This window comes from Piliocolobus tephrosceles, chromosome 3, assembly GCF_002776525.5.
Source record: "Piliocolobus tephrosceles isolate RC106 chromosome 3, ASM277652v3, whole genome shotgun sequence".
In the NCBI taxonomy this organism is placed as follows: domain Eukaryota; kingdom Metazoa; phylum Chordata; class Mammalia; order Primates; family Cercopithecidae; genus Piliocolobus; species Piliocolobus tephrosceles.
In genome coordinates, this window is record NC_045436.1 from 16,299,165 (window position 1) to 16,323,293 (window position 24,129).

The 24,129-nt window shown below is 40.7% G+C and overlaps 1 protein-coding gene across 2 annotated transcripts in view; it reads left to right on the plus strand.

Annotated features, from left to right (window-relative positions):
- Positions 1–24,129, plus strand: part of SCRG1 (stimulator of chondrogenesis 1) — a 134,387-nt gene that overhangs the window by 99,113 nt on the left and 11,145 nt on the right. The window contains exon 1 of one of the 2 annotated variants that reach the window (XM_023226726.2): positions 19,977–20,379. The exons of the other annotated variant lie outside the window; for it this stretch is intronic. The gene's annotated coding sequence lies outside the window, so the exon portion shown is untranslated. Of the gene's footprint in view, positions 1–19,976; positions 20,380–24,129 lie in introns of those variants that run through there. 2 annotated transcript variants of the gene reach the window in all.

Genomic DNA, 24,129 nt, shown 5'->3' on the forward strand with positions numbered 1-24,129 from the left:
TTTTTCAGATACAGACAATAAACTTATGAACAGAAAAAAAAAAGACAGAAGAGGTAGAGCTGGAGAAGTAGGTTGCAGAATTAAATTAGGTGCTCAGGATAAGTATCAGTCAGAGAGCAGAATTCAGCGAAGCCTTGAAGGAGTTAAGAGCCTCAGCAACTACTAACACTAGTAGGTTCTCAAATTAGTTAAATTAGATACTGTATTAGTCTGTTCTCGAATCGCTACAAGGAGCTACCTAGGACTGGGAAATTTATTAAGAAAAGAGGTTTGATTGAGTCACAGCTCCACAGGCTATACAGGAAGCATGACTGGGAGGCCTCAGGAAACTTACAATCATGGCAGAAGGCGAAGGGGAAGCAGGCATGTCTTATATGGCCAAAGAAGAAGAAAGAGAGTGAAGGCAGAAGTACTACACGCTTTTAAACAACCAGATCTCATGAGAACTCACTATCACGAGAACAGCAAAGGGGAAGTCAACTGCCCGGTGATCCAATCACTTCCCACCTGGCCCCTCCTGCAACACCGAGGAATACAATTTGACATGAGATTTGGGTGGGGATAACAGAGCCAAACCATATTAGTCATCATCCTGGAAGTAGTGTCCATTTTCACAAAGAGTTTCTAAAAAGGTTTTGGAGTCAACCAGACTCGTGGTCAAACTCCGTACTGGTCAGCTTTTGGTGCAGCAACAAACACCACCAAATGCTCAATGGCTTTACAAACTATTTATTTCTTGCTTACGTTTCATGAGGGCTGCAGGTTGACTGTGGGTCAGCAGTGACTCTGATGGGCTCAGCTCTGCTGGATTCGACTTAGCCACAAGTATTGTCTCCTTCCGGAGCCAGGACTGAAGGAAGAGCAACTCTCTAAGGTGTGCTGTTCTCACAAGGGAGTTCAAGGCTGAAGTAGGTCTCATCAAACCACACCACTGAAAGCTTCTGCTCAAGCAGCAAATATCAAGTCCACACACATTTTATTAACCAAAGAAAGTGGCCAAGTCCAAGGTCAATGCAGGGAGGAAAATGTATTCTGTCTGCACAAAAGTATGGTAAAGGCAAGGAAGGAATGAATAATTGTGAACAAATAATACAATATGACCTTATTGAGCTCCTCATTATCTTTTATTTTTCAGGGTCTATGCCAATTGCCACCACCAAATTACTCATCCAGCCAAGTTGAGCCCATCAGACTTACAGCTGACCCACAGTCAACCTGCAGCTCTCACGAAACATGAGCAAGAAGTAAATGTTTGTTTTTTAAGCCACCACCAAATTATTCATGTGGCAATCCACACTGATCACTGAGACAACCGGAATGAACAGGTCCTTATAGAAACACAGACATAAAAGTATTTGCAGGTCCAAGGTATGTTGCAGGTCTCTGAATTTTACTTTGTTCATCTGTGGAACAAGAATAAGATCACCCTACTGCAGTGGCTCACACCTGTAGTCCCAGCTACTTGTGGGGCTGAGGTGGTGGGAGGATCAAGGCTTGAGTCCAAGAGTTGAAGGCTGCAGTGAGCTCTGATCACACCACAGCACTCCAGCCTGGATGACAGAGCAAGACCTCCTCTCTGATAAAAAGGAAGGAAGGAAGGAAGGAAGGAAGAAAGGAAGGAAGGAAGGAAGGAAGGAAGGAAGGAAGGAAGGGAGGGAGGGAGGGAGACTAGTTATGAAGAACAGATAAGATCATGAGGTCATGTTTAGCACAATAACATTTAGCACAATAACTGGCTTATAATAAAGGATCCTTAAATGCTAGTATTGTTTTTTTGTCTTTTTCCAAAGGTGGTATCACTCTAGCCCAATTCCTTTGGAGGCTTAGGAGGCAACTGGGGCATGCTGGAAAATTGAGGAGCCTGGAATTCAAGAACTATGGATTCATTTCTGTTTCTAAATTCTGCATATATTCCTAATCTATAAAATGAGGCAGCTGTCTAAAGGATCTCTAAAGTTCCTTCCAGTGCTAAAGATCCTCAATTTGGGATAAAACGTGCCTGTAGATTCTTGATTTTTCTCCAGCGGTGCTGTTAAGTTTTAACACCAGGTGGCGCTAGATAACAACTAAATGGGAAAAGACATAGGCTGTGTGTGTGTGTGTGTGTGTGTGTGTGTGTGTGTGTGTGTGTGTGTGGTGTGTGATGATGTGATTTCGTGTGTTGTGTGTGATGATGTGATTGTGTGTGTGGTGTGGTGTGTGTGTGGTGTGTGTGTGATGATGTGATTGTGTGTGTGGGGGGGGTGGGATGATGTGATGAAATCCAGAGAGTTCTAGGCTATTTATATTTTCTTCTTATGTGTATATTCTTATAAAGCAGAACTCTTGCAGCTGATGGTTCCTCAGAAACCATCACTCCGAGGCAATGGCTTCCAAAAACAAACCAAGAACTCTAGTTCTAAACCGTCACACTGAGGGAGAGGGCCCCAGGAGCCTGGGGATGGCACGAGACGCTTTCTAGGTTTGACTTTGAAATTTGGTTTCAGACTTTTACAATTAAAATAATTTATTTTGATTATTTTTAAGAGATGGGGTCCCACTCTGTTGCCCAGGCTGGAGTGCAGTGACGCAATCATAGATCCCTGCAGCCTGCAGCTCCTGGGCTTAAGTGATCCTCCCACCTCAGCCTCCTCAGTCACCCGGACCACAGGCGCGCCACCACGCCTGGCACTGGGCTTTGAAATTTGGAAACTTCCTTCGTTTTGAGCAGAGGTATGAGATCATCAGAGCTGTGCTGTAGGACCATATATCTAGCAGCCACAAGATGGGCGCAAGGAGTGGCTGGCAGCGGGGAGCATCGTTTGGGAGGCTCTTATGGCAGACAGGATCCCCGCACAGGCGTCTGAGCTGTGCTTTGGGAGTGAGCATGGAAATGAGGAAGTCGTTGTCGGGACATAATCCCTTCCAATTGGCAAATGTTTAAATAAAGAGGCTTTGAGAAGCATAAGACATTGTAAGAGCTGACACTCAGATAACTGGAGAAACGTTAGGGCCACTGACTGGAAGTTGGCAGATGACTTCGGGGGCAGCATTGCTGCTACCCCTGCCCGGCTCATCTACACTGCGGGAGGGTAGACTGCTGTCCCTGCCGTCCTAGGCACTCAAAACACCCAGGGCACACACGGGGTCTTACCGGGGTCTCCTAGAGACTTGCCGGTGGGGCGCTTCTATATGACAATCAGCCTTTTTTTCAAAATATGTTTTTTATCGCATGATCTTATTGGTGGTGCTTTAAAACCCTATGGCATTTCTCCAACTCCTGGTGTGCATGCAGCCACACAGCACAGTGGAAGGAGCAACGGATTTGGAGGCAGATACGCCTGGTTTAAATCCTGAAACCTCACTTCTCCTGCATAAAACTGACCAGAAGAGATCATGTTTGTTTTAGGCTTCTAAGGTTCTTAATTAAGTAACTTGAGCAAGCTATTTAATTTCTCGGAGCCTCCATCCTATCCAAAACAAAGGTGAAATACCTGTAATACCAATGTCACAGATTCGTCATTAGAAATAAAGGTTGTTTGGCGACAGAGTAAGTAATTGATAAATGCCGATTCTCTTTCCCTTTAAAAAAAGGTTCTTTAGAGGCCCTTGTGTGAGTCTGTCAGACAAATGCAGCATCAGCACAGAGACTGATATAATGGCCATGGTTATCTATGACCACTTTTTGCAAGAAATGCTGAGCTGTCATGATACAAAACACTCAAAAATTAAATCTACTAAGCTGGCATACAGTTTGGGACTTTAGGATATTCACTGGTCCGCAAGAAATAAAAAGGAAACAGGGGTTACACAATGCATCTCTGTTCTAGTTACTCAATCTTTACCCAACTGAAACCTTGCTTCACAACAGATTAGCCACAGCTCCTAAGGGCAATAAAATCCTGAATTGCAAACCCTGTTTTGCTACCTCACCGAACCTTCATAAATCTCAGCTGCAGTGAATGCATCTCCTATTCAATTTATGAAATGACTATTTTGAGACACTATTCACACTAGTCATCGTTATTAGTCCCTCTGCCAACTCTCCAAACAGGGGGAAGAAGAAATTAATATGCAATATTAATGTTTTTATTTTGCATATAAATTTGCTGTTTTCAAGGGATACAGGGCAATATATGGAATGTGAACCCAGTAGATAATTTCCAGAGCTGGGTCACTCCTGCTTCCCTCTTATTCTAGAGACAGGCAAAAGCTACTTGCTACCAAAATACCAGTGAATAAGTGTCCTATAGCAAGCACATGCGTAGTGCCCACCAAGGAGTGCACAATGTCAACTCTTCACACCCTAGGGAGGAGAAAACGAAGAGAGAGTGCTTGGAGTGATGATGTGGCACCTTTACAAGAGTCAGGGATGAGAATGCCAGCACCAGCCACAGAAGCACACACTCTTTTCAACAGTGGAAAAATGGGGAAAGCTGTGCACCCAGCCACAGCTGCTGTGAACACAGCTGACAAGAAACACCCTTCTAGTTCTGCTCTTGTAGATGAGAACACCCACCCCTTTCTTCATTTAACCCAAGCCACCCCCCATTCAAACGACATGATCAAGGAGCCTGAGGGCTCAGGGTTGGAGCTGTGCGTGGCAGCTTAACCTTTCCTTTCCCACTCCTTGCTTAAGGATCCCCTGTACGTCACCATGAGGCCTCAGCAAGACTCACCTCATCAGGATAAAGAAGACAGCAGGGACCACTGCAGGAAGCTGAAAGTTTGCTACTTGGGTATATGATTACAGAGTGTGAGATGCAACTTGTTTCCTAAGGTTCAGGGCTATGAGATGCCAGAATGCATTACAGAAAACATTACTTAGAACTAGCCTCTGTTGATTTTAAAGAAACTGGTAGGGAGATGACTTTCTGGACTGACTGTGTGAAATTTAAACAGACACAAATGTCAGGGAAGAAGGCCCAGGCTGCTCCAGTGGAGCCTCACAGGATGGCAATACAGAGGAGTGGCCATAGTGTTCTGGGGTCTGACCCTCAGCCATGCAGGTCACAAGAGAGGATTTTGTCTGTGTTGCTGGGTGATTAGGTTGAAACTGACCCGTGCTAACCAAACTCTCAAACAAAACCCACATTTATTTATTTGTAGCAGGTACAGAATAAGCCTTTCCAAGGATCTCCAAACTTGTTTCCTCAATCTTGACACATTCTGCCCATTATCAAGGTACCTGGGAGACCAAATTCATGATCAGACTGTTGCTTGTGAACAAGGATTCAGAGCAAAAACATTTCATAACCTTAAGGGGTGCAGCATCCAGATATTGGAGAAGACTTTTGAATGAAATGTACTTTCTAGATTATCTGAACAGGAGTAGCTACCAAGAAACGTGTCTCTCTCCTCTGGAAAGTGTTAGATAATCATAACAAATTCTCACTGCCTGGCCTCCCCTTACCTCGATATGTGCAGATTATCTAGCTGCCACACCTCCACTCACACGATTCCCCTTTTTCTTCAGATGGATCACAATTCCTGCTGCCTTGTAATCTATTCAGTCATTTTCCTGACCCTTTTTACCTGGCTCATCTTAACTTTCCCCAATCTTTGTTGCTGTTCGTTACCAGCTCTCAGAGACGGTTACTGATGGTTGCTGTTGTCAGTGACTTGTTGGTTCTTACTAGCTCCTCTGATGGAATGGTTTTCGAGTTCTGGGGACACTTTAATGCATGCATGACAAGCTCCTACAGCCCTCCTGGAGGCTGGAAGATGCCTCCTGTAGCCATGTTCAGCACCAATTGTTCCGTGCATCTGTGGAAGGAGTTTGTAATGTGTTTTATTTATTTTGTCTCCACATGTTCTCACCTTCCTAGAGGAAGAGGTGAATAAACTGCCCCGCCTATCCTCACAAGAAAGTAATTTTTTCACCTTAGGTGGGCCATCTGCTCCTTCTAACAACTCTGCTTTGCCTTGAATTGAATACATCTTGTCCCAGGCATTTTGCCAGCTGTAGGCTCCAGGAAATGGAGCAACTAAAAGTGGTTTCCTTATGATGTCGAGGTCTTATTATTTTCTTTCTTTTTTTTTTTTTTTTTTTTTTTTTTTTTTTTGGAAATGCAACTTATGAGATCAACCCAAAGGAAATTGTGCATCAGTATCCATAACGGTGGTTGTTCACAGAGTGGCAGGAGTCTCTGAGCAACAATCTAAGCTGTATATGAATTTCTTAAGAACTATTCCCATTGCACATGTTGGTAGATGTAGCAGGGGCCTGACAGATGGGGGAAATTGAGTATTTCCTTTAGGACTCAAAAGAGACTCCTAAACTGGAGATTCTCAACCTGGGATGCAGATCCAAGTCACCTGCAAGGTTTTCAGCCTTCATGCCTTGGTCCCATTCAACTGGCTGCTTCTTGTGCCCAGCTGTGTGGAGAACAACTCTCCTAAGCCACTAGGAATCAATGCTCCCAAGTTATTGGGGGAAAAATTACCCAAGGCAAAGAGCCAGAATGTGCAGTCTTAATTCAGAAGATGGTGAGCAGTGGGAGGCAACAGTAAACTGAGGGTGTTTTCTAATATGATCATCCACAGAGTCTGGGTTATAGCAAGGAGTAAGTCACAAAGAGCATGGGACAGCCTTGGGCTGGAGATCACGGGCCACTCAGGCCAATGGAGGGGATTCTCTCCAGCTTCAGCTCAGAAACAGAGTATCAGCAAGGGCAGCATCACTTGAGTGATGTTAAGAGGCAAAGCAAAACAGAAGCTCCTTCCAGGAATCAATACATCAACATGGGAGCCATTTTATGGAGGTGAGAAACAGAAGAAAAAATGGTAGGGATCATGAGATAGAAGAAAACAGCATTCATGGGCTTGTTCTAACATAAATATGAGAGAAGGCCTTGAGATTTGCAGAACTACTCAGAAGAGATGGGGCCATGGCTGATATTCAGCCAATACACACAGGCATGATGTTACTGCAGGTTGAAATGGGAAATTCTGCCCTGATGGTTGGTAAGTAGCTTAAGTTAGACCACATGCCACCAAATGACATCATGCAGTGGCCACTGCATGGGCGGTTTTGGGACTTGGGACTGGTGCATCTGGACCGGGCAGCATGAGCTAAGACCAAGGTGGAAGCTGGGACAGACGCAGTGCCTACTTGCTGCTCAGGAGGGGTCCAGGGTTGGCAGGAGAAGCAGAACAAGTTGGGCTGGTGACCGTGTTGCAGATGGGGCAGAAGCAAAAGTTCTCTGGGTACAGATGACGTGAGAAACATTAGCATTCTAAATATGATGGGCACCCCACCCAATCACTCTCCTGCTGAGGCATGTGCCCGGGCCCACACCTAATAACCATCTACACAAAGAGAAGCCACAGGACGCATTTAGTAGAGTTTCCTCCGTACAACTATAGCTTAGAGACAAGCAGCATTTAGTTTAGTGAGAGCTTACCAAACATAAGACCATACTAGTAATTTCTAAAAATAATGATTTAAAAATTATTAGAATGATTTGATGAAAATGTTGCCTTGTAAGCTACATTACACTGCAAACAGTTTCATGATACATAGTTTAGTTTAAAGAATACAAAGGAAATATTTTTAATTTTTATTTATATACAGATTTATAGAAATACATTTATTTATAAAATATATGCCACCAAACAGGTTGCTAAATAAGTTGCAATTTATCCTCAGATTGAGCAATGTGGAACTAGAGAGATGGTGATTCAGCTGATATGGTTTGAGATGGCTGTACCCCTGACCCCAATTCTGGGTTGATCCAACCTGGGAAAAGATAGGTTTTACTTGATTTACAAATTAAACATTATTTACCGTTTGCTGCTGAGGACTGGGCCCACCAAACCTAGTCAGTAGTTTCAAGTCATCACTGTTCTTATACTTCCTGAATCTCTGTAGCCACAAGGTACAAACTGTACAAAAGAAATGGTTAAGTTAGGCTTTTAGTGTCGTTGCCAGGACAGTGTTAGATCAGAAGTCCATTCATTTGACAAATAGTTATTGAATACTTAAATGGTGTCTGGCACAGTTCTAGACACTGAAGATGCACAATAAAACAGGAAATCCCTACTCTCATGTAGCCAATGAGCAATTGCAGGTGGTGGGCATTATTCAAAGGCTAATAATGACAGATGGAGCTAAGGAGAAAGTTGGAATCCCATCTCAGCACTCTCACTGCACACTCTGCCCTCCTTGGGTTAGAGTCACTAGAGCAATACGATTAACAGCACAGAACCATGGAACTAGTCTACTCTGAGACAGTCAAACCACTATATGGGTGGGTGCCAGGAAAGGGCCTCTGCTCCCCATGTGCTGCTCCTTTGTCATGACCTAGTATCTAAAATTCTGTCACTGGAGAATCATTTTCTATTATAACAAGTGTTCCTTGGAATCCAGTCTCTTGAGATATATAGTTTTTAAAAAGTTCAGTAGTCAAACAAATTTAGCAAACCTTTCAGCGCTTAGAGATTCACAATGAATTAGCATATTAAATATAATCTGTATGGATCTCTACCAGTTTAGGATGAAAAATTTGGGCATCTCTCTTTATTTTTCCAATTCCTTGCTTAAGCTTCCATTCCTCCATATAGTAGGCAATTTGGTTTCTCTTTCTTAAGGAACCTTCATTCTCTCTGTTGTACAGAAACCTGGGAATTAACTTAGTCCAAAGGTAGTAGTCTTCTTTCAGAAGTCCATGTGACCAGTCCATTAACAGGCTCTGGTTTTATTTTATTTTATTTTATTTTATTTTTTTGAGAGGGAGTCTCACTCTGTCCACCAGGCTGGAGTGCAGTGGCGCGATCTTGGCTCACTGCAAGCTCCGCCTCCCGGGTTCCGGCCATTCTCCTGCCTCAGCCTCCCGAGTGGCTGGGACTACAGGCACCCGCCACCGCGCCCGGCTAATTTTTCGTATTTTTAGTAGAGACGGGGTTTCACCGTGGTCTCGATCTCCTGACCTTGTGATCCACTCGCCTCGGCCTCCCAAAGTGCTGGGATTACAGGCGTGAGCCACCGCGCCTGGCCATAGGCTCTGGTTTTAAACATCACTTCTATACAATGTCACTGTTGAAAACTGGTTCCATCAGGCTTCAGTGAATCCTTGTCTTGCTTGGCCTTGCTGCTATGGAACACTGCGCAGGCAGCAGGGTAGCACTGTGCATATGGACTCCCAAGGCAACACCTTATTGGATTTATACTCACACAATCAGCCACTGTTCCCTAAACACGACAGCTTTGCCAAAGTGGCTGGGTATAATTGGGCTTCTAACCACAGCTACACACAGGATCTGGAACAAGCTGTCCCCACAAACCTGGAGGCTCAGTTGAACCTTTCACTGAGCCAGACTCTCTCTTCTTGGGAGACCTCAGTCAGGACTATCTTGGCCCTTTAGAAAGTTTTACCTAGGTTGAATCTCAAATGGGATGGAGATCCCTTCCCCAGGTCTTCATCCCTTTCCTCCTGGAGGATCTTTGGCACTCAGTAAGTTTATTTTGCCATGTCAGGAGAATACTGAAAAGAACAACCATTATAAGACCACAGAATGTTCTTTTTCCAGAGACATGTATATCCACTCACCTAATATTGGCATACTTAAGAGTATGCAGGGAGGCCACACGCAGTGGCTCACATCTGTAATCCCAGCACTTTGGGAGGCGGAGGCAGATGAATCATTTGAGGTCCAGAGTTCAAGACCAGCCTGGGCAACATGGTGAAACCCTGTCTCTACTAAAAATACAAACATTAGCTGGGCATAGTGGCACATGCCTGTAATCGCAGCTACTTGGGAGGCTGAGGCAGGAGAATCACTTGAGCCTGGGAGGCAGAGGTTGCAGTGAGCTGAGATTGCGCCATTGCACTCCAGCCGGGGTGACAGAGCGAGACTCTGTCTCAAAAAAAAAAAAAAAAAAAAGTATGCAGGGAACTACCAATGAAGATCCAGGGAATTCATGTCTTAGTCTATCTTGCTGCTTCTCCAGCTTTAAATGGGACATGAGTCACAACCTGGAAGGATACAGAGCACAGCACAGATAGTTTCATGGGAGCAAAAGGATAGGAAGACAGATGGAGAAAGAGAGAGAAAGATGAAAAGCAAAGGACGGAAAGAGATCCTAGAACAGGAGAGGCAGCTAAGCATGCCCTCAGAGGCAGCTAAGGGGCCCTCTGTCACATATGGAAGGGGTATGAAAAAAGAGGTAGAAGGAAGATTTCCCCTGTTATAATGTTAAAAGGGACATGGTCTACCACAGAAGCTCCCATCTAATGCATCATAACATGGGATTTGCTTCAGGGAGAATCACATTCCCAGGGATTATGCTAAACTAAAGCCCTAAAACCTCCAGGTTTATTGGTTAAAAAGTCCTCACCTCTCAGTGAGGCAGGATTCTAATGGAGAAATCTCAGAACCTTTTAGGTCAGGAAAGAAAATCCCATCATTTTCTGAGATAGCTTTAGACTCATTAATTTTCTTTTCTTTTCTTTTCTTTTTTTTTTTTTTTTTGAGACACTGGATGCAGTGGGGTGAACTCGGCTCACTGTAAGCTCCGCCTCCCGGGTTCACGCCATTCTCCTGCCTCAGCCTCCGGAGTAGCTGCGAACACAGGCGCCCGCCACCACGCTGGGCTAATTTTTTGTATTTTTTAGTAGAGACAGGGTTTCACCGTGTTAGCCAGGATGGTCTCGATCTCCTGACCTCGTGGTCCGCCTGCCTCAGCCTCCCAAAGTGCTGGGATTACAGGCGTGAGTCACTGCGCCTGGCAGACTCATTAATTTTCCAACACTAAAATGGTCAAAATTTCTATGGGGAGGGGAAAGACATTGAACTTGTGTGATATTCTTGAACCCTTCATTCTCACTGATACTTCTTCTCTATTTTCTCAAATATTTTACATAAAATAAACCATAAGACATAAAATAAACCATAGACATAAGATAGCTTAAGACACACAATAAACCACTTAAAATTGTTAAATCTTTCTGATGTCAAGATATTTACACTTGAGCCATCCTGGACCAATCAACACAAGTCACTAACATAGAGTGAGGAAGCATAGTAAAAATTCTGTAAGGTGGTAACAATCCGGGGGCAATTTTTGTTAATTCATCCCCAAAGAAGGAGGCTTACTTAGAATATTAGTATTAAAGGCAAAGATAAATTTGATCAAATTGTCGTTTGATAGAACACAGTGTTATAGAAAGGTGTGGTTTTTTTGTAGAATTGTTACTATGCGTTAAGCTTTCAGTGGACATAGATGACTCTCAAACACATACCCAATCCTCTGGAATAACAAGTTATATTTCAACAGGATTATACTGTATGTAATATATTTCATGTGTTTAGAGATTAAATATCCAGAGAAAATATCATCATTGCCTATTTCCTGGCATTTCTTGTGTCCTATCTGATATGTATTCACATGAAGGGAGCAAGTTTTAGTTATCTAATACTGTGTGGTATTTATTATTTCAATTTGAAAATGCTTCTATTTAGATTTCCAAATATATAATCTTTAATATGTTTTATTAGTAAAGGATCAATAAAGGAACAATTTTATAGCAAATTTAACACCTATAAATTTATCTGTTTGCAGTGTAAAAGAAACAACTTCCACAGACCACAGGTCTGCTCAGATTTCAAAGAATGTTAAATGAAATACTTCTAAACTGTCCTAAAGTTATCTTATTCCACAAAATAATTGCAGGTTCATTGTTCACACTTTTATATAAAATGGTATCTGAATCTGAATGGATTTAGTATATGAATGTGTTTATTATTTTTAAGGTAGCTATATCTGAGAAGCCATATAAAGGCTAGATTATTACAAATTATGATTTTAATTGACCTGAAAAATAAATGTTAAAAAGATATTGAAAACTTATGTCCACACAAAACCTGCATACAAATGTTTATAGCACCCCTATTCTTTTTTTTTTTTTTTTTTTTTTTGACAAAGTCTCACTGTGTTGCCCAGGCTAGAGTGCAGTGGTGCTATCTCAGCTCACTGCAACCTCTGCCTCCCAAGTTCAAGTGATTCTCCTGCCTCAGCCTCTCCAGTAGCTGGGACTACAGGGTGCCTGCCAATATGCTTGGCTAATTTTTTTTTTTTTTTTTTTTTTTTTTTTGTATTTTTAGTAGAGATGGGGTTTCACCATGTTGGTCAGGCTGGTCTCAATCTCCTGACTTCAGGTGACCTGCCCACCCCGGCCTCCTAAAGTGCTGGGATTACAATTGTGAACCACTGTGTCCAGCCCCAGCACCTCTATTCTTTTTTTTGAGATGGATCTCTCTCTGTCGCCCAGGCTAGAGTACAGTGGCACGATCTTAGCTCACTGCAACCTCCACCTCCCAGGTTCAAACAATTCTCCTGTCTCAGCCTCCTGAGAAGCTGGGGTCACAGGCATGTACCACCACGCATGGCTAATTTTTGTATTTTTAGTACAGACAGGGTTTCACCATGTTGGCCAGGCTGGTCTCAAACTCCTGACCTCAGATGATCCGCCCATCTCATCCTCCCAAAGTGCTGAGATTACAGGCATGAGCCTCCATGCCCAGAGCACACTTCTGTTCTTAATTTCCAAAAACTGTAAGCAACCAAGATGTCCTCCAACAAGTGAAAGTATAAACAAACTAGTATATCTATACAATGGAATATTATTCAGTGATAAAAATAAATTATCAAGCCATGAAAATACATAGATGAATCTTAAATGTATATTGCTAAGTTTAAAAAGCCAGTATGTAATGGCTACATACTACATAATTCCAATTATATGGCATTCTAGAAGGGGTAAAACTATAGAGATGGTTAAAAGATCAATGGCTACCAGGAGTTCAGGGTAGGAGGGAGGGAAGGTTTGAATAGGTAAAGCACAGGAGATATTTTAGGGCAGAGAGACTATTCTGTGTCATAATGTAATGGTATGTACAAGAAACTATGCACATGTCAAAACCTATAGACCTTTTCAGCACAAAGACTGAACCTTATTGCATGCAAATTATGAACAATTATTTAGGAGGTTGGACAGTCCTAGGGTGAAAACAGAATGTGACAAAACAATCTAATTTTATTACTCATGTATGAAACAACCTCACTGAAAGGCGTAGTGAGGGGGAAGTTGCAGACCTGTGTAACTTTGGAAATGAGTGGAGTCTATCAAACTAAAGGTAAAAGATGCTGTATATAAACACTGTACTCCAGCTGATAAAATTGTTTACCATGAGGTATGTGTTAACAATTCTGATGCTGCTATATGTGTATACTGGGAATGAACAATTAAATAAGTAGCTGATGGTAGGAGTTAGGTTCCCACTGCTGGAGCAGGAGGTTACAGATGAGCAAGAGGAGGAGGCTCAAATGATTCATGTAGTAATGGATTAGAATTGGAGCCATCAGTATAAACTCATGTTTAGGTTGTAATAGATACAGACAGTTATGCATGGCAATATTTACAGATACGTGTATTTACACAGGTTGGTATACACAGTATATTTCCTTGCTCTGTCAGCTGAGAGGAATGAGAAGCTATGACACACCAGTACAAATGAGCACACCTAGCTCCCAGATCTTGGTTTCTAATTTATTCTTCAATGAAAGGAACTAGGGCTCCTTGGAGAAATGGCTGATTATAGTACTGGGACAGGAAATACACAAGATGAGCCTGGAGCAATCTTTTAGTGCCAGAAAGGAAGAAAGTACTCAAAAACAAAAACCATGACCTTGATGGGGCATGCCATAGAGACACAAGAGGCAACTAAAGGAGCCCCTAAAGGCACAAGCTGGGACAGTTTGAGCAAGGAATATTTTAATCCAAAGTATAAAATAATCCAAAGTATAGAATAAATATACATGAGTTCATCCTAATACAAGTAAATAAATAAGCAACAGTGGACAAATTTCATGTGAAGAAAAATTCTCAAAAATTTATGTAGTTACTCTGCCCTCAAAGGGCTAGAGCATGACTCCCCATTCCTTACGTATGGACCATGCATAGGGACTTCCCTCCATAGAGTGTACTATGGAAAGGAGGAGAAAAAGAGTAAATGTGCAGTGGAGTCACATAACGAAAACGACTTGAGCCAGGTGACTGAAGTTAAATCAATAGTGATAAGTCATGTTCCTGACTTTTTTGTCCATGTGTGATACGACGTGATGGAAATGGCACTTTAACTTTGTGGTCCTTTTTCTACAAACACATAACCCAAGTTTAATCATAAGACCAATATTAGACAGATCTAAGTTGAGAGACATTCTACAAAATACTTCACCAGTATTCCTCAAAACAATCAAAGTCATCAAAAACAGGGAAAGTCGGAGACATTGAGGAGCCTGAAGAGACACTACAACTAAATGCAATGTGGTGTTCTGGGCAGGGGATCCTGCAACAGAAAAAGGTAAAAACTAACTAAAAATAAATAAAGCATGAACTTTATTTAATAATAATGTATTGATGTAGATTTATTAATGATAAAAAATGGACCACACTAATGTAAGAGTTCAATAATAGGGGAAACTGGGTATAGGGTATATAGGAAGTTTCTGTATTAAGCTAACAATTTTTCTGTAAATCAAAAACTATTCTAAAATAAAAATGTTTGTTTAAAAATGATATTTAGAAGCATATACTCATAGAAAAATGGTAAGTAGAAGGAGCAATAAAAACAATCAATTAAACCCCTTATTTTACAAGGGAGAAGACTGAGGGTTTACAGTAGGACTCAGTAGCCAGGCTGGCCAAGTAGTTTGTGCTTTAGAGAGGACCTTGAGGAAGGAATGGTGATCAGTTGCTGAACTTCGCCTTCAGCGACACTGCAGCATCTTTCATGGTACACAGCAGACACACAATAAATAATTATGAATGATTACTTCCCAAGAACCTCTCCTCTACCCAAGAACCTAATCCCCTCACTCATTTATTAATTGACTCATTCATTCATTTAACAAATATTTACTGAGTGACTAGTTTTACTCCTAGAATTATAGTAACTTAAAAACTGTCCCAAGGACTGATATTTTGGCAACTTTCCATATCTGACTTTGTAGAAAACACCATTCAGCTGACTTAAGTTTCTGACTGTCCATGTAAGAACTGCTTCAAGTCAAATATGAACAGAAGATGGATGGAGGAAACAGAGTAAAAGAGAGAGGACTCTGTGGCTCACAGAGAGCAGGTGTGATTCATGCACACTCAAATTATGGGCTACAATTTTTTAAAAAGGTACTGTTATTTTAGGTTCTCCAATTTCTCATTCTATTTTTTTTTTTACTATTTATTGTGGCAGCAGGCTAAGAGCACAGTTTTGTCTTGGTTTCCAGTTTGTGCTCCACTATTTATCAACTGTGTGATCTTGGCCAAGTGCTTAATTTTTTTTAACCCCAGTTCCCCCATCTGGAAACTACCTCATGTAAGTAAGTTGCATGTACTAAATAAGACAACATTTGTAAAATGTTTAGTACACTTGGCAATGCAGTTAATAGCATTATTATTACTAGTATCATTGCTATTATCATTAACATCATCAACTCACCAGATGCTTGTCTCTGTGAAACAGCTTCGAGAAGATTAGGGCAATAACTCAGGACCTACAAAAGAATACACGTTGACACACTTAGTCAATCTTTCCATCTTTCTAGGTTTGGTAAGTGAGTAGGTTGTCTCCAACAAATCATAAAATTATTGCTGGACTCTGGGCTGTGATTCCATGGACCAGTCCAATGCCCCTCAGAGACTGCCAGGAAACTAAAAAGGTTATTTTCATGTTCCTTTCCTTCTTGGCCTCTTTTCCTGCCAAAGTTTATTTTCATATTAACATTACCATTCATTCTAACTATTCCATGGGCTCCTAAAAGTGGATAGTTTTCTTGGACACAGGTCTCTCCTAATGTTCATTTTTCTGACTATATTTCTGCAGTATTTAAAATCATGTTACTCATGTTGATATAATCTCTGTGTATCAATTCTGTTAAAAAGCCCAGCACGCCCAGGGCGGCGCAGGGGAAGGGGGCTGCCTTACTTTCTATGCCCAGGTGAAAGAGAGCTTGTGTTTGATATTCTGACTAAAAGCATTTGATCAAGAAGACTCTCCTGGCTATCCCCATTATAGCCAGGGTTGCCCATCTGGGAATCCTAGCCATTCCCAAGTACATCATACCATCGAAACTGCATTCCAATATGAATGCCTCATGGAAGCATTTCTCTCCCTGCAGGGGAGGTAGCATCAGCTCATCCTCTTACACAACAGCTATTTGGTGATTCTGCTGTCTCTTCAAGGGCCTCACTGATGATTCCTCAGTAGAATCTGTTTTCCTGAGTCTCACTTCAGCAACATAAAGCTAAGTTTGGGTAACAGAGGTTATGTTGTTCAACCCACTTGCAGAAACCAGTCTAAGCATAAACGTTCCAGGTTCAGTCGATATCTTAAGGGAAACTTTAAATAGTTTTAATCGAAGAGGAAACTCTTTTACTGAGTTCAAACATAGTTAAGTTAGTAAAATAGCTTGTTTCTTTTTAACTGATGAAAGATTTTAAAGGTAGTTTTAAGAGGTAATTTTGTCTTCAGTTCATCACTATTTCAACAAGCATATTGTCAGTTAGTTTTCAGTAAGTGCAATTATTTTGAGGCCCCTTTTGTCAAGGATACTCACATAAAACAAGTCCTACCTCTGTCCTGGGAAGATGTGAGCTGTGAAGGCTGAAACCAGCTGCTGCTTCTCCCCACACTGCCAGCCTCGATGAGCCCAGGAGTCAAGCCTGAGGGAAATGAGAGAAAGAGGTCAATCAGGGAACAGAGGAGCAGCAGATTCTAAATTAGGGCGAATGCGTGAGCTCCCAGGTGGACATCAGAGGAAGAACTAATGCATGTTCCTTTTTTTTTTTTTCTCACAAGCTTAAGATGTCTGATATCTGAAATTATTTGTATCTGAGACATCTCTTGAGACTTCATCTGATTGGAAGGATTTGGCTGTTTTTGCTGTTTTTCTTTATTTTTCAATTTTTGGAGTTTTGTTTTTTAATACTAATTAGATCCCTTTACAAATTTAATTTCAGTACTTTGAATGTAATTGCTTAAATTCTGTATAAAATGTTTCTCTACTCATGAATCGGTCTTATCACTAATTTGTGAGGATTTTCTATTTCTAACAAACCTGATTGCACCTAAGAGTGATAACGTATACCTTTAGAAATAAACACACACATCATCATTATCATCATCATCCTCACCACCATCGTCATCATCGTCACATAAAAATACATACCTGGACTTATTTTCTGGAAATGTATACATTACATTTGGATGGTTTTACTTAAAATAGAAGCTCTATGTCACATAAAAGGTTTACTTTGGGAGGCTCCTGAGGCCGTCTCAAAGAAACAGGGTTAAAGCGGGTTCGATAAGAGGTCTGAGTAACAGCCCATTAGGAAAGAAAACAAAAAGGCCTTAAGGCTCCACGTACAGGAAAACAAAGAGTGGTTTCAGATTTGGGCCACAAATTAAAAGCCACAAAGGCAGACTCTGTGATTGCAGGCCTTGGTTTGCAATTCAACTCCTTCTCAAATGGACAACTCCATGTAATGGACATCAGGATGAATGACAATCAATTATAAGTTCGATAATGTTTAATAATTCTTCCTAGAAATGATAGGAAGTCCAGCTAGTAATAAACACATGTTTGAAAACACAAGGGATTTGGAGGCCAGGGTCGAAATGTGCTTCTTAGGGGAAAACTTTCCTAAGTGGCTCAGAACATGATCCAGAGACAATTAGATAATTACCAAGAGCTGCTGTGTGCCACTTACAGCCAGCATTCATAAGCACAACGCCAAGCATATTGTATGGATCTCAGTGTTGCTGAATATAAAAATGAATCAACTATTTTGAGCAGCTATGAATTCAGAAACAAGGAGAAAAAATGAGCAACACAATAAGGGAAATTTAGACAGAATTAGACACACAGGGAAATAAGAGTAAAACAGAGTAAAGAGAGGATCCATCTACAGGGAATGTTGATTTGCCTTGGCACCATACCTCTGGTTTAGATCTACCTGAGGTAAACAGGACGGATAGCTCTTAAAGTGGAATAAAGGCTAGTTTCCATTTTCCTCCTCATATTCACATATTTCTATACATTTAAATCATGCAAACAAATGAACTCCATCTGTGTATGGCATCATCTTTATTTAGTAAGACTCACAGCAGACTTGTTTATAAATATGCAAAGGAAATGTGCAGTCCATTGCGCACGCACCTCTCATCTCCCTTCCTGAAGTCCATGCCACTTGCTCCAGCTTCAGTGAAATAGAGACCAAGCAGAGATTTGACCTCTGTCAGGGCTGGAACTGCTTCTGGTTGTATTGACCTTCACTTTGCTCTGCCTACCTTCATATCAAGGTGTGCATGTGTGGTTCTCTCAACACTGCTGTCATCAACAGCCTTCCACTCACCTCCATTCTCTTGAAATACTCTTCCTTTAACTTCCATGATGACACTCTCCTAATTTTTCCCCTACTTCTTTGCCTACCTCTTATCAGTTTCCTTCCCAGTTCTCCATTCAACCCTTAAATGATTCTGCTCTCAGTTCTATCATGAACTCTATAATCTATTCTAAGGGGCAGTACAGCAAAATGGTGGGAAACTAAGACACTAGAAATACACTGCCAGGGTCTCGCCATTTTCTGGCTGTGTGTGTGATTTGGGGCAGGTTACTTGGCATCTCTGATGTTCCCCCCATTTATAAAATGGGACTAATAATAGTACCTACTTCACAGGGTTGGAAGGAGAGTGAACGCGTTCAGATGTGTGAAATGCCTGGCACACAGTAAGACCACAGTAACTTCTTAGTGGTACAACCATGACTTCAGCTATCATTTAGTTGAATAACTAACTCTATTAGTTATTTAGTTGAGATTATTTGATATTGAGTTGATTGGTTGATGAACTAATTCTCTAGACCAGGCTTTTTCCTAAGCTCCAGGTCTATTTAATCAACTGCCTACTAAACATTCTCAATTGTATTTAGGGTTCCTTAAACTCAACATTCACCAACTAACTCATTTCTATTTTCTCACTCCTCCAGCCAAAACTTTTGTATTCTTTTTCCTAGATGAATAACAGCTCTTCCTTTTATATTCTTTTTCTAGATGATTAACAGCACCATCGTCCAAAGACCCAAGCCTTTGAAAGTGAATAAAGTTTCCTATCTCTATGCTAAACATAAACACTTAATTGATCATCAAGTCTTTTCAGTTTTCCTTCCTATCTTCTCTTCTGGACTACAGCAACAGCCGGTATTCTCTGTCTTTAGTCTCCTTTCCTCCCAGGAAACCATCCTTGTTTCACACTGCAGTCAGGCTTTTCATCCTTTTTAATATGTTTTCATCATCTTTCCATTCATCTTCAGGATAAAATCCAATTTTTTTTAGCATGGCATATGAGGTACTTCACCAATTTGCTGCTTCTTATCTCTCAAATTTCATCTCCTACCATCTTTGGTTTTAGCCAAATGAAACTACCTATAATCTCCAAAGGCGTCACCCTGTCTTTCACCTTCATGCCTTTGTAATTCAACCTGGAATGCCCTTTCCTCAATTGTCTGTCTAGATAATTCGAACTTCATTACAATATAATCTTTCTAATTCCCAGAACACTACTCCTAATCAAATTTTTTAAAAACCTAAAAGACAGTTAACAGATGTTAGAATTCCAGTATAGTTTGCTGAAAACAGAATAACATTTCTTTTGTGCCTTTATTTCTAAGACACAGAATACATTTCATTTTTAGTCATCATTTTAGCTTACCATTGACTCGTAATGACTCTTTGGGTGAGAAATGGAAGGGGTGGAATGTGAATTGGAACATATCTTCTACCAAAAATTTGTAAGATATCTAGATGGCTAGGAAAACTGTGGAAGGGGAAGAGGTGCACAGCTAGCCATTCCCCACTTTCCTCTTCTCTTTCTCTCTCTCTCTCTCACACACACACAGACACACACAAACACACACACACACACACACACACACACACACACTTTTCTTAAAGGAAAAATCACTCTGTGTTCTTTTAAAAATACCTCAGGTTTTATGTTTTATTGCTACCAGAGTCTGCCTCCCTGAGGTTCTTGTATAGACTAGTTATTTCCCTGTGTAAAGAAGCAGTTCAGTTCGTTCTCGCCTGGTTTGGAACGAACTGAACACTTCCAAAGGAGGTAGTTCTTGGAGCCTCCTCTCCTTCCACTCCCCTCCTCCCCGCAGTCCTGGCTGAAGCAGCGAGTCTGTCGATCCCAAGCCAGAGACAAGGCAGACAAAGGTTCATTTGTAAAGAAGCTCCTTCCAGCACCTCCTCTCTTCTCCTTTTGCTCAAACTCACCCAGTGAGTGTGAGCATTTAAGAAGCATCCTCTGCCAAGAAGACCAAAAGGAAAGAAGAAAAAGGTATGTAATTTTTTCTTTAAAAAAATCTTATGTCAGTTGTTTTACTCCAAACTATTACTGTAGATTAGAGCAGAAATGTATGTATGTGTTAAGTCAGAAGAAAAAGACAGAGATCCTCTGAGGAGATGGTGCAGGCACTTTGAAAAATATGATGCTTCCTAGTAGAAAGGCAAATAATCAGATTAAAAGAGAACAGAAAATATATATTTCTTGGTGAGGAATGTCATTTCATTATAGGTTTAAAAAGAGGCAGATTCTTCACTGTCATTTATTGAATGCCCAAATTCACTCTGAATGTTTTCCCACACAACAGGACTTATCCCAGTCCTCAGAACTATGTGAGGATGATGAAGTATATAAGATTGTTTTAAATGCAGCAGCTGTATTACCTATACTACATGAAGTTAACTGCAACATCTAAGAAAGCCAATGTTTTTTGCTTTTAAAAATCCTGATTCCTGAAAAGAAACTGGTATAAATGTGTGACACAAAGAGGGAATTCATTGAATTCATCCTTGGTGTCCACTCTTGGAACACAACAGTGTCTGTATTGCTAATATAAAGAGAACACTTTTTCCCTCTGAGACTTAGAAAAATTCCTCTTTAAAATTCCTTAACTTAGTTACACAGGCTTTGAAAAGCTCTCCCAAATGCTGGTCCTTTTCTCCAGTGATGATGATTTACTGTGTCCAGAAAAAGAAGGAGAATGATGCAAGACTGAATATTAATATCATCTTCTGGCATGCTCTAAAAGCCTGATCACTTTTAGGGAGGATGTGGATTATGCTTTCCTATGGATGAAGTTTTCTTAGATATTTAAGATGATATATCTGTTTTAAGGATCTTTAAGCAGCTTATTCAGTTTTTAATACTACTTCTGTTCTTTAACACATATTTTGGGAAATTTCACTTCAGGACTCAGTCCTTCTAACAAAAACATCTACTAAGGACTCAGTCATTCTAACAGAAACGTCTTCTAAGGCAGTTAATAAGAAAAAAAGAGAACTTTAAAAAAACAGTGATTTTCATCCTCCAAGAAAGATGAATGGAAAACATCACAGACTGGGCAGGAATTTTAATTTCTCTCAACTATAATTTTGATATTTCAAATGTCAAGTTCTGGGCTGGAGTTTTCATTTGCTTTTGCAGCTTTGCTTCTCTCTTGCTGCTTTTTTGAAAGCAATCCGAAAATGGACTGTCTTTTCTAATTCATCAACTCTGTTTCACGCCACTGCTCTTAATACCAGTTCCCAGAACTGACATCAGCTGCCTGTATGAGCATTTGCACCATAAATGTCTGAACACTTAAACTGCATGGTCCTGTTAGTTTTGGCAATTAAGTGAGATAATTTTTCTTTTTAAGTCTGCTTTTAACTCCAGCCATTCAAAAGCTTGCTTGTGCTGAATGCCCTCAGACAGAAATCAAAATTTGCAATTCCCTACCAAAGGATGGTAGCAATGATTTATTGTTTAGTTGGAAATGTCTTGCTCATAATCCTGTATCCTCTGCAATGATTAAAACTTACAACACTATTAGGATATAAATGGTATCATATAACATTTGGAACCATGTTAATTACATAAAATCGAATTTAAGAAAACAATGGATAACTACCTAAGCTTCTCTTGCTCACTCCTTCTAATTTTTAGTATGTAACTTTGTTTTCTTTTGTAATGTGGGTGTACTCCAGGAGGAATTTTAAGTACATGTACCTCAACCGAAAAAGAAAAAAAAGACCAATTTGCTTCAAATTGGCCAAAATCATTTCACTCTTGTTACCACTTGAACATATATGGTTTTGATGGATTGCCAAGGATTAAGTTTGGTGTCCTTTAATGAAAACAACAACCAACATATCCCAGGAACACACTGGGTCAGAAATTTTTCCATTTGCTAAATAATAGTTAAAGCTATTTATCTGTACTTAAGTACAGGAAGAACAGAATTCTGCATTTAAAACATGTAGTTTATTTTATTTTATTTATTTGAGACGGAGTCTGGCTCCGTCACCCAGGCTGGAGTGCAGTGGTGCAATCTCAGCTCACTGCAACCTCTGCCTTTGCAGTTCAAGTGATTCTCCTGCCTCAGCCTCCTGAGTAGCTGGGACTATAGGCACATGACACCACTCCCAGCTAATATTTGTATTTTTAGTAGAGTCGGGGTTTTACCATGTTGGCGAAAATGGTCTCAATCTCTTGACCTCGTGATCTGCCCACCTCTGCCTCCCAAAGTGCTGGGATTACAGATGTGAGCCACTGTGCCTGGCCAAAACATGTAATTTATAATGTGTTCACACATACACACACACACACTCACACACACTCACACACACAAGTGTGGAACTTTCCAATGTAGTATGTGACTGAGACTGTGGCAAACAACAACAACAACAAACAAACAATTTTATGCTCTGGCATGAAAATAGAAGAGGTATGCGGTATGACAATTTACCTACTTATTTTTCCAGAAATTTATTTGTTCATTTCACTGAAGGAAATTTTTTGAACATTTACTGTGAGCTCAGCATCGAAGCAGATACTCTTCTTCAATACAAAAGAAGTAGAAGTTACAATACTTGCTGACTTGATATTAGCATCTCTTCTTCCAGTCCTCTGAATATTGAATTGCCCTGGCCTCAGCCCTTTGCCTCATCTCTTCTGGGTCTACCCTTACTGCCCTGCCAGACCCATAGCTATAGATACTATCAATAAATATCCTGATTGCTCTCAAATTTGTATTTCCAGCCCTGATCTTTAGACTCACATTCAACTGCCTACTCAACATCTTCACTTGGATATCTAATAGGCATCTCAAACCTAACTTGTCTAAAACCTCATTCCTGGATTCCTGCCAAAATTGGCTCCTTCCAATTCTTCCTCAGTTGAACAAATGGCAACACCATTCAAGCCAAAAACCCAAGAATCATCCTTGATTCTTTCCCTCTTGCCTCATATCTCCCATCGGTTCTCACCAAAAGCCTCTTTTCTTCTATTTCCAATCTTGTCCCACCACAATACATCTTCACAGACCAGCCAGGGATTTTTTAAAAAGGCATAAATCAGATCATGCTACTGTTTTGTCAAAATTTTCCAATGGCTTCTTAATATACTCAATACAATCTGAACTCTTTATCATATCTTCTAGGCCCTTTATGATTGCTCCCAATCTTCCTTCTTGGCTATAGGTAAATTCACATAATAACCAATTCACTAAATAATTAATCAGCTTTCTGAATTTCCCACTCCCCATATTCAATTGTAGTCATATTCTCCAAATGGTTAACCAGCTTATAAAAATGTCGACAATGACAAGGCATTATTTACTCAAATTCACAGTTCTTGTAGGACAGATTATACATAAGTGCTTTGGGCACATAGAGCAAGGGAGCCATGAGAGTAGTATTGTCTGGAATCAGGGAAGGATTCTTAGAAGATATGAGTGTGAGGTTTGTCCTTCATGGATGCTTTGGTCAGAAATTAATATCAAGGGAAGGGGTGAGAAGGAACAACAAGGCAGAGACACATACATAGGATTAAAGAGATGAGTGGCTTGACTGCCTGGCTAGCTGAACAGGAATGAATGATAGATGTGGAGACAAAGTGAAAGGAAGGCCTTAGATTAGTCCTAAGAAGTCCGCATATTCTTTTAGACAACATAAAACCTCTGTAGGCTCTTGCCTAGAATAAAAAATATGTTTTTGGAAAAGCATTCATTTTCAAGTATGCGCCAAGCATCGTATTAGCCACTGG